This window comes from Stylophora pistillata, unplaced genomic scaffold, assembly GCF_964205215.1.
Source record: "Stylophora pistillata unplaced genomic scaffold, jaStyPist1.2 SCAFFOLD_1005, whole genome shotgun sequence".
NCBI classification, from domain to species: Eukaryota; Metazoa; Cnidaria; class Anthozoa; order Scleractinia; family Pocilloporidae; genus Stylophora; species Stylophora pistillata.
In genome coordinates this window covers 62,085-71,000 of record NW_028290883.1, presented here as the reverse complement: position 1 = coordinate 71,000, position 8,916 = coordinate 62,085, and the positions used below count along the sequence as shown (strand labels likewise).

Sequence of the window (8,916 nt, the reverse complement as noted above, 5' to 3'; positions counted from 1 at the left end):
TGGTTGATAGGCTGACTGACTGACTCATAGACTGACATTCAATACTATAAGATGAAACAGACAAACTAGCAAAATTATACGAAAGAAAAGAAATCTAAAGGAGCGGGAATGGGTAAGAATCAGTAAGATTAAAAAAACCTTTTTCAACCATTACATGATCTTCTCTTCTCACCATGAACGCACTGTGAGAAAATCCGTAAACATTTTAATTTCATCATCTAGTTATTGGCTGTTAACTTGTGGAAGGAACGATTGTGGGTAAATGAACTAATTCTGGTTGAGAAGAAGTTTATCAAAGGTTTGCAGTTCTCAGTGGACTGACGTGTTAGGCATTATAGTTGCGTAGGATGAAAGAGTAGTTTTCATGAATTGGTTCAATGTGGTTTCTTTTTTTACACATGACACAGCAAATATACCGTGTTATCTCCTTGATTATATCTCTCTTGAAGACGGCGTAAGCTACGGGGTTAATAGCGGAGTTTAATACAAGCAGTGGCAATTTGTATTCTTGATCATCACACGGTTTTTCGTGATTGTTCAAAATGTATATGAGGCTACATCGCAAAGCGAACGAGTAGGCTACAAGAAACAAGCCAATAACAACTGCCATTATTTTACAGCAGCCTTCTCCTGGATTTTGAACAAAAATCGCTGATTAAAGCGGAGTTGTTTTGCTAAGATGTGGGCGGCTCTTTCGTGCTTATGAATAACATGGTACATTGATCCAAAGCAGAAAATTAACCCGCAACCCAGCAAAAATTCTAAAAAAACCATGAGAATCGATATCAGAACTTTGAAGAGCAGAACTTCGCTAAAAGCAAGCCACTCTACTAAAAAAGCCAAGACAACAACCACTGCGATGGTCCAAGAGATAAAAATTATCTGGAAAACGCGTCTGCGCGTCATAAAAGTCAAGTACCTCAACGGCTTTACAACAGCAATGTAGCGCTCAAGGACTAAACAGCACAAGTTTGTCACAGACGCGTACCCGAACAGCCACCTTAAATAATCCATCCTGCTTGCCAAGAAGGCCTTAGGATCGCATCTAGTTATCGCCTCACAGACGAAAAGCGGGGGAAAAGCTGTCAACCCAGCACAAAAGTCGGCTACAGCAAGAGAAACTATAAATGCGTTGGTTTTTGTTCGAAGCCGCCGTCTTCTACAAACAAGGAAGATAATAAATCCATATCCAGAATAGGTCAGGATGGAAAGAGACCAGCCAAGAATCCAAAACCACGTTTCCATATTTCGATATTCAAGTGGCCGGCCCTACACAAATGAAAGCTGAGAAGATAATCTTCCGGTGAGGAACTAATGTAACACCATAATTCACAAGAAATTTGAAAGCACCAGGTGATTTTGTCTGGTGTAAGCTCCCCCTAAAACACATCACATTTCATTGATTAGCATGAATTCTTGCCGCTCTTGCTGTTAGCTCAACAACCTCCATATAATTTCATTGTTAAGAATTGAAATAAAGGAAGGAAACTGATTGCAAGAGAGGCACGTTCGGGGGAAACATTCGTCAGTGCCGCTGTACTTACTAATAAAAAGTCGCATAAATTACCACGTTTGCGTTAGCATAATATGTTTTGATGAACTAAGTGGAATAGCTCAAACCCAAGCATTAATGTAAGAATTCTCCATACTCTTCTGTATACATTCCCGGTGCTTATGAGAAGGAGAATTTGTCTATCAACCAAGGGCTTCTTTGGTTCAGTGACGTTCGTTCTTTTCCGACTCTCAAGACCTTACTTTGACTCTGCGATAATACCGCAAGGAATAATTTGACGCTAATCATTCTTAAGAAAACTTGAAAAACTGCTTGCTTGCCAGGGTAAAGCTGTTTCTTAGAATAAACCAGCTGATCTCAACTGACATCGAAACTAAAACTTATTTGCAATTTAACTGGGAAGAGTACTAATCTGCCTGATTTGTATCTTATATATATTTATAATGAAAAGGGGATCTTCTAAAACCATTTTTGCTAATTTTTATATCAATTCTTCCAAACATGTCCAGTTTAATACAAACCTTGTTTGCGCTCTGTTGCATTTAACTAACTTCACTCAAACAAAGAGAGAAGGGAAGGTACGTTGTTTATTGGGGGGGGGGGGGATGGGCTGGGGCTTCGGAGGGGAGGGTCATTAGTAAATATTTTAAAAATCGGGGAGGGTCAAACCTGTTTGATACGCAGCAGGGGAAGGGTCACATTTTTTTTTTTCTTTGGCAAGGAAAAAACTACTCCATGTCGGTTAGTTGACTTTTAATTATTTGTTACCAAACACGCGAAGTGTATAGAAACCTAAAACTTATATATATAAGGAAAGCTACCAGTCTAAATCAATCTACATCATTTTAAATAGATGTCGGAATATTAGATCAAAAAACTATCTTGTCCCAACTAACGTAAATTGTCTCTCTCGACCCGTGCCCGCTTTCGTCTATATTTTGACGTCGGTAATGTTTCCGCGCGGGATTCTGGTATAGAATTAGTGTCCACTGACGATTCGTTACTTGAGCTACTCCATCTGATAGGCTTAGCCACGAGTTTCTCGGAAACTTTTCGGCAAGCTTTGAGATTTCGGCAACTTTTAGAATTTTGGCAACTTTTAGAATTTTCGGCAACTTTGGGCTTTTTGAGGTTCTCTGAAGCCACTTTCTTCACGTTTTGAGCCACATTGGTCAGTTTTCGATAGATATTCATTCAATTTATTCTAAAATACAATAATTAGGGCCCCCTCCATGGGTTGATTTTTGTGATGCGTTATCAAGAGGTCAGCGGTATCACGTTGCACGTTTTTCAAGATGGCGGACAATTACAGTGACTATTTGTTGATCAAGTGAAATGGAAAGAACCTCTGATATTATCATTGGACTTTGACAAATGAAATTTTGATAAGAAGCAATGTGCGAATTTTTAATCTTTAACACCCAAAAAAGGTACGAAAAGTATAAAAATTTTGGCAACTTTTCGGCAACTTTTTGGAAATTCAGCAACTTTTCGGCAACTTTTTGGCAACTTTTAGACACTTTTATCGGCAACTTTTTTGGGATTCATCGGCAACTTGTGGCTAGGCCTACCATCTGACCTCATGAAGTCCTCGCATTCTCCACAAGCGCATTTCCTTCTTTCTATTCCTCGAACATCCTTGCCCACTTTCAAGTTTTCACCGTGCAACGCTATGCAATTAACTGCTTTGTGCGCAGACACGGTTATGTGAGCAACACTTCCGGTCAGTTAATTTCACTTCCGGTTATTTTTGGCTTTGAAGAGGTGAGGGGAGGGTCACATCCTTTTGTTTAGGCATTCATGAAGGGTCATGCATTAATCCAATCTGGAAAGTGGGAGGGCCACGACTTTCTTGGCAAAAAATGTCTAAAGTATCCCGGCCCACCTCCCCAAATAAAAAACGTACCTTCCCTAACGAGCTGATTGCTTTAATTACTAGGTTTCTCGGGCTTATTTTCTATAAAAATAGTAAAGTGAGTTTTTTCAACACAGCTGAATTAATAATTTTTCAAAACAACCTTATCTCAATCGCGTCGTAAACTGTCAAGAAACGTACGAGAAACAATTAAAATTGAAGTAACACTAAACGAACTCACAAGCTCTATAGCTTTAACAATTATCGTCTAAAAAAAGAATTTGATTGATTGATGACTGACTGATTGACTCAACTCGAATGAAAACTAGTAGATGGAAGTGCAATAAACTTAGCATTTTTTCAACCCCAGCTGTTCTTGCTTTTTCCCTTCCGGCTAAAACCATACCTTTGAAATAATTTATTGATGCCAATTACGACTAATAATCATTTATGAGCTCCACTCATTTTTGAGCTTTACTCGTTTATGAGCTCTACTCTTTTCACCTGTGAGGAATTTCCAAGGTGCAAGAATGAATGCACTATCAACTATTCGGTGAATGGCAAAAACAGTGAAACTATGGGTGTAAGGGTGAATTTCAAAGATAATTTGAAACAGCTTCTCTCAGAACAGCTTCAAAGCAGCAAAGCAATTAGCCCGGTCAAATGCACATAACAGTTCAACGCAACATCTTGCAATATTTTTGGATCGTGCTATGAGATTCTCAAGATCTTACTTTGACTCAGCGGTGTTAGCGTAATGAACAATGTGGCCTTAGCCAGGGTTTGGGGCTTGAACGCAGGAAATTCAAAAGTTGCTTGTTTGCCAGGTTAGAACCGTTTCTTACAGTAAACCAGCTGATCTAAATTGGCATAAAAGCGAAAACTCATTTGTAATTTAATTAGGAATAGTACTTATCTGCCTGATTTGCATCATACGCGTGAAAAGCGGATCTCTAAAAAAAGCAGTCTACTCGTTTTTAAAGCGAAGTTGTTTAGAAAACAAACACCTCGAGGTGATCCTGGAATATAATTTTATTTTTATTTATACTTGTCGACGTCTAAGTCGAGTAACAACTGATGCAAACTTAAAAAACAAATGTTTTAGAGTTCTTGGATTAGCTGAAAAAATTGTTTCACTTTAACCAAATGATGTGAAAAAAACTTTTTGTCCTTCTTGATACCCCGCTTGAAGACGGCATAAACAGTGGAGTCACTGTGATAGCAGAGTTCAGTTAAAACCGTTGAAGGAGAGGAATATTATGTTCTTCATCATTTAACGTTTTTCTGCCTCAAAATGCAATTATTTTTCCAGCCCTTACAATTGATTGTCGAATTGTGGAAAAAAATAATTATAGCTGAAGAAAGATTCTGGTTTATTTTCATATAAGCTGTTATGCTTTAATGGATTGACGCGTTAGGCATTATGGCTGCGTAGGATAAAAGAATTGTTTTCATTCATGATCGGCTCAATTTGGTTCCTTTTTTTCCACGTGACACAGTCAATATGCCTTGTTATCTCCATATTTATCTCTCTTGAAGACGGCGTAGACGACGGGGTTGATGGCTGAGTTTAATTTAAGAAGGGGAACTTTATATTCTTTATCATCACACGGTTTTTCGTCTTTCAAAATGAATATAAAGCTGCATCGCAAGGCGAATGAGTGAGTTAGAAGGAATGTACCAATAACATTTACATTTCTAAGTTTGATGACGTCGATTGTCGTGTTTTTTATTTGTTTGTTTGTTTTTTTTTATGCCTAATTTTAGCTTATGGAGTTATTAACTAATCAGGGGAGAAGTAACTGTCTTTCTTGAACACATATTTTTTCCCCAAGGATCGATCGTCGTTCCTGTTAAGACGAATTCGTCGACTCGTCGAAAGCGAGACGAATTTGAATACAGCTGCATGCGCGTGAAAACAGCATTGGGAGAGGTAGATCCTAGAATAAAGTTTACTTTTGCACAACAGCTGTTAAGAAACGGTTTATAACTTCTTCCATGCTAGTTCAGCCAGGGTATGTCAATAGCAATTTTTGTACAAATTCAGTCTCATATTAGAACAGAATTTTTATAACGGTGCAGTAAAAGAAATGGCATTATTGTATAAGCATATCTGTTGTTACTAAGAAAGGATGGCTCTATATTATTAATACAACATCTTCATAACGCTAACCATGAATTTGAATACTAATCAACATCATCGCATCAGTTATTATCTAAGAGGCCTCGGGACCATTATTGTTGCGCAAACTGCCTCCATTCCTACTTTGGTAAGTTAATGGTATACTATTTACATGAGAGAAACGCTGCAAGGAGACGTTTTTGCGAGCATTTGCTTTTTAATCGATGAAAAGTGCACAAATAATAATGTCCTGGCGGTGACATGATAAATTTTGATGACTAGCAAGAAATTAATTTCTAAAGATAGCTAACTAAGGGGTTTGATGATCTTTCTCTGACAGCTCCAGGACATTGTCAGCACTCCTATTGGTGTGTCAGATAGAATCGCATAATTGAATAAAATCTCGCATTTTGATTGGTTAACGAAGCGAGGTATTTCGCGTAGAATTGCGAGTTGAAAACGAGGCCAAGTAATAATGTTTCGCGTCCTCATATTCATAAAAACTATTGTCAAATTATAACACCACAACAGGAGACATTTTTTTAAGATGTCCTTTTAAATTGTTTCAAAACCATTGCCACCTTTGAAGAAGCCAAAAACAAACAAAAGCGTTTTTCAAAGTGAGCCTGAGGTTCTTCCTTGTTTTTAAATGAACTGGAGCGCACATTTAGGATAAAACCAAACAATTTTATTGCTGTTTTCTTTTTTATTTGTATTCGACTATGCGATTCAAGGAGAATCTTTTACCTGAATCGTGAATTCCGAGTTAAATTGCATTTGAAAACCGATGGCGCACCCACTTTTACTATAGGCCGGCCGGGTCATGTGACAAGAAAGCTTATGCAAATTTATTAGATCTTATTATCTGATATGAGACGAACTTCTCATCATGTCATAATAAAAATAATAATAATAGTAATAATAATAATTATAATCGAATTTTTACCCAGGAAAACCCTTCAGTAAAAAGTACTGTTATCAACGGGGTCACCACGTGCGTGAAAACTTGTTTTTAAATGTAAAAAGAGGAGAAATGAGAAACAGAAGAATCACTGAAGATGCAGAATTTCATGGCTTAAATTGCAGTTCTTTTTTCCTTTTGTCATTTTTGAACATTCGCATTCTAGTTGCGGGGGTGTTCATAGCAGCTGCTGTCTGCCTGTTCAATTAAAATTACATGTCCAACAGAAAACGTTTACCTTCTTGTTGCATTTTGTCGGTTTAAATCATAAAGGTATACATTTAACAAATAAACTCTCACCCTCGATCTTGTTTGGTATCAGGGGTTAATATTCTACGCACTGCTATGAATATTCTCTTTGCTGTTCTATTTAAATGACAAGTAGACTTAGTTTATCAATTAAGAGCTTCTTTGGTTAACGTTCGTTTCCTTCATGATTCTCATGACTTTGATTGTGATACCGTAAGGAGAAATTACAATATGCTAGTCGGTCGGTTTTACGGTTTATAGTTGAGCACAGTAAATTCAAAAGTTCCTCGTTTGCCAGAGAATCAGGAAGTGTCGTCTAGAAAACCAGCTGATCTCAACTGGACATCCGGCAAAACTAGATCTCATTTGCATTTCGCTCGAAAAAAGTACTAATCTGTTTGATTTGCATAAATTATAAACCTTACAGGGCCAACGAGCGGACTGCAACAATCATCGTCGCATCTCGCTGTTGTATATTGCTGAAAAAACCTTAGCACGTATAATAGGGAGAAGGGCAACTGCTTTGGCGGAGGAGGTGAACCCTGAAAGCCAATGCGGATATAGGGAGAACCGCAGTACAGTGGACATGCTTTTTGCCGCGCGTCAAGTGCAAGAAAAATGCGGAGAACACCAGCGTGACCTCTATATAGTCTTTGTGGATCTAACAAAGGCCTTTGACTCGGTGTCTCGTACAGGACTTTGGATGCTCCTCCACAGAGTTGGTTTCCCAGAAAAGGTGATAAACATCATTTGATCTTTTCATGATGGCATGCAAGCACGTGTTGTGGACGGTGGGCTGGAATCTGCTCCCTTTGACGTAGATAATGGTGTCAAGCAAGGTTGTGTTTTTGCACCACTGCTGTTCAGCATTGTTATGGCCGCTGTGATCTATGATGCCTTTTATAATTGCGAGAAAGGCATAAATTTCAATGTGCGGTACGATGGAGGAATATTCAACCTTCGACGATTTAAGGCAAAGACCAATATACTGGACAGAGAGCTACTCTACGCTGATGACTGCGTTCTTGTTGCTCACACCAAAGAAGATGTCCAAGTTCTTGTTGACTGCCTTAGTAATGCCACAAAGAGATATGGCCTTTCGATCTCCATAAAGAAAACTGAAGTGCTATTACAACCTAAGTCTGGTAGCTGCTTTCCTGAAGGAAACGTGTCTATTAAAAGTCAAGTCTCAATTAAACTTCATGAAGATGGAATGCGCAGCCTACACAGCACAACAGTATAGCTTCAATCAATAACGATTATCTCGAAGAAATTGGATTGTGCACATTAATCAAACAGTTGTGGAGAATCTATTTGCAGTTTCCCATTTTAAGCGTGACACCTTCACCGCCTTTTTTATTATTCCCGATACTTTGGAATAATTACCAAAAAGTCATTGAAGAGAGTAACAAAATGGGCAACCAAGTATTTTACTCATGAAAATCCTACTATTGCGTCTCTCCGACCAGCATGCAGTTTGCAAATGCCAACAGAAGAGATCAGCCCCGAGACTGAAAGTACTTTGAAAAAATATTTGAAGAAGTATCGTCCGTCGGACAAAGGACAGTTCGGGAGGAAACTACCAAGGACAAGGCAGGGGCTTTTCCACCAGCCGTCTTCTCGAAGCAAGATTCTACCAACGTGGACTTGTTGGCGGGACTAAGGAACGATTTCAATTGTGGAGATCAACCAGTAGGGCTCAGCAGCGAAAAAAGAGCTGTTAAAGGTACTTCAGAAGGTGGGAATGTGACAGATGCCACATTGTTGACGACTGTATCGTTGAAGTGACAGTTGCTGAGGTGCGAACCGAGGCAGGCAAATATGACACGGACTCAGACGGACACGTGATGGATGCCGGCGAAGACGAATAGAACAAGTAAATGTATAAGTCTGTAGGTTTGTAGTACACTCTAGTACACAAACTGTTGATATAGAATCGTCGGAAATTTCTCAGGTATACTTTAGAGCCCGATGAAAGGAGTTGACTGCTGTTAAAACTTGAGTTAGCTCCTCTATAATACAGGAGGTAGCGCCGGTACAGTCGTTAATGTAGCGGCCGTAGGGTTCAGGTTTGGGGTCGTTGTATTGACTGAAAAATTGGTGTTCAATAAAACCTACGAAAAGACTGGCGTAGTTGGGTCCCATTTTGCTACCTATAGCTACGCCATTGGTTTGCTTGTAACAATAGTCCCAGAATGAAAAGCAATTGAGTGTAA

General features: G+C 38.8%; 1 long non-coding RNA gene and 1 pseudogene across 1 annotated transcript; one reads left to right on the top strand and one right to left on the bottom strand.

The window, feature by feature from the left end:
• Positions 1-7: 7 nt before the first annotated feature.
• On the bottom strand, positions 8-1,591 carry LOC148715689 (octopamine receptor beta-2R-like; annotated as a pseudogene).
• A 2,916-nt stretch (positions 1,592-4,507) lies between these two features.
• LOC148715688 (uncharacterized) lies at positions 4,508-5,334 on the top strand. Its single transcript, XR_015995900.1, has 2 exons — positions 4,508-5,029; positions 5,204-5,334. It is a non-coding gene; the product is annotated as an uncharacterized LOC148715688 (long non-coding RNA).
• The last annotated feature ends 3,582 nt before the right edge of the window (positions 5,335-8,916 follow it).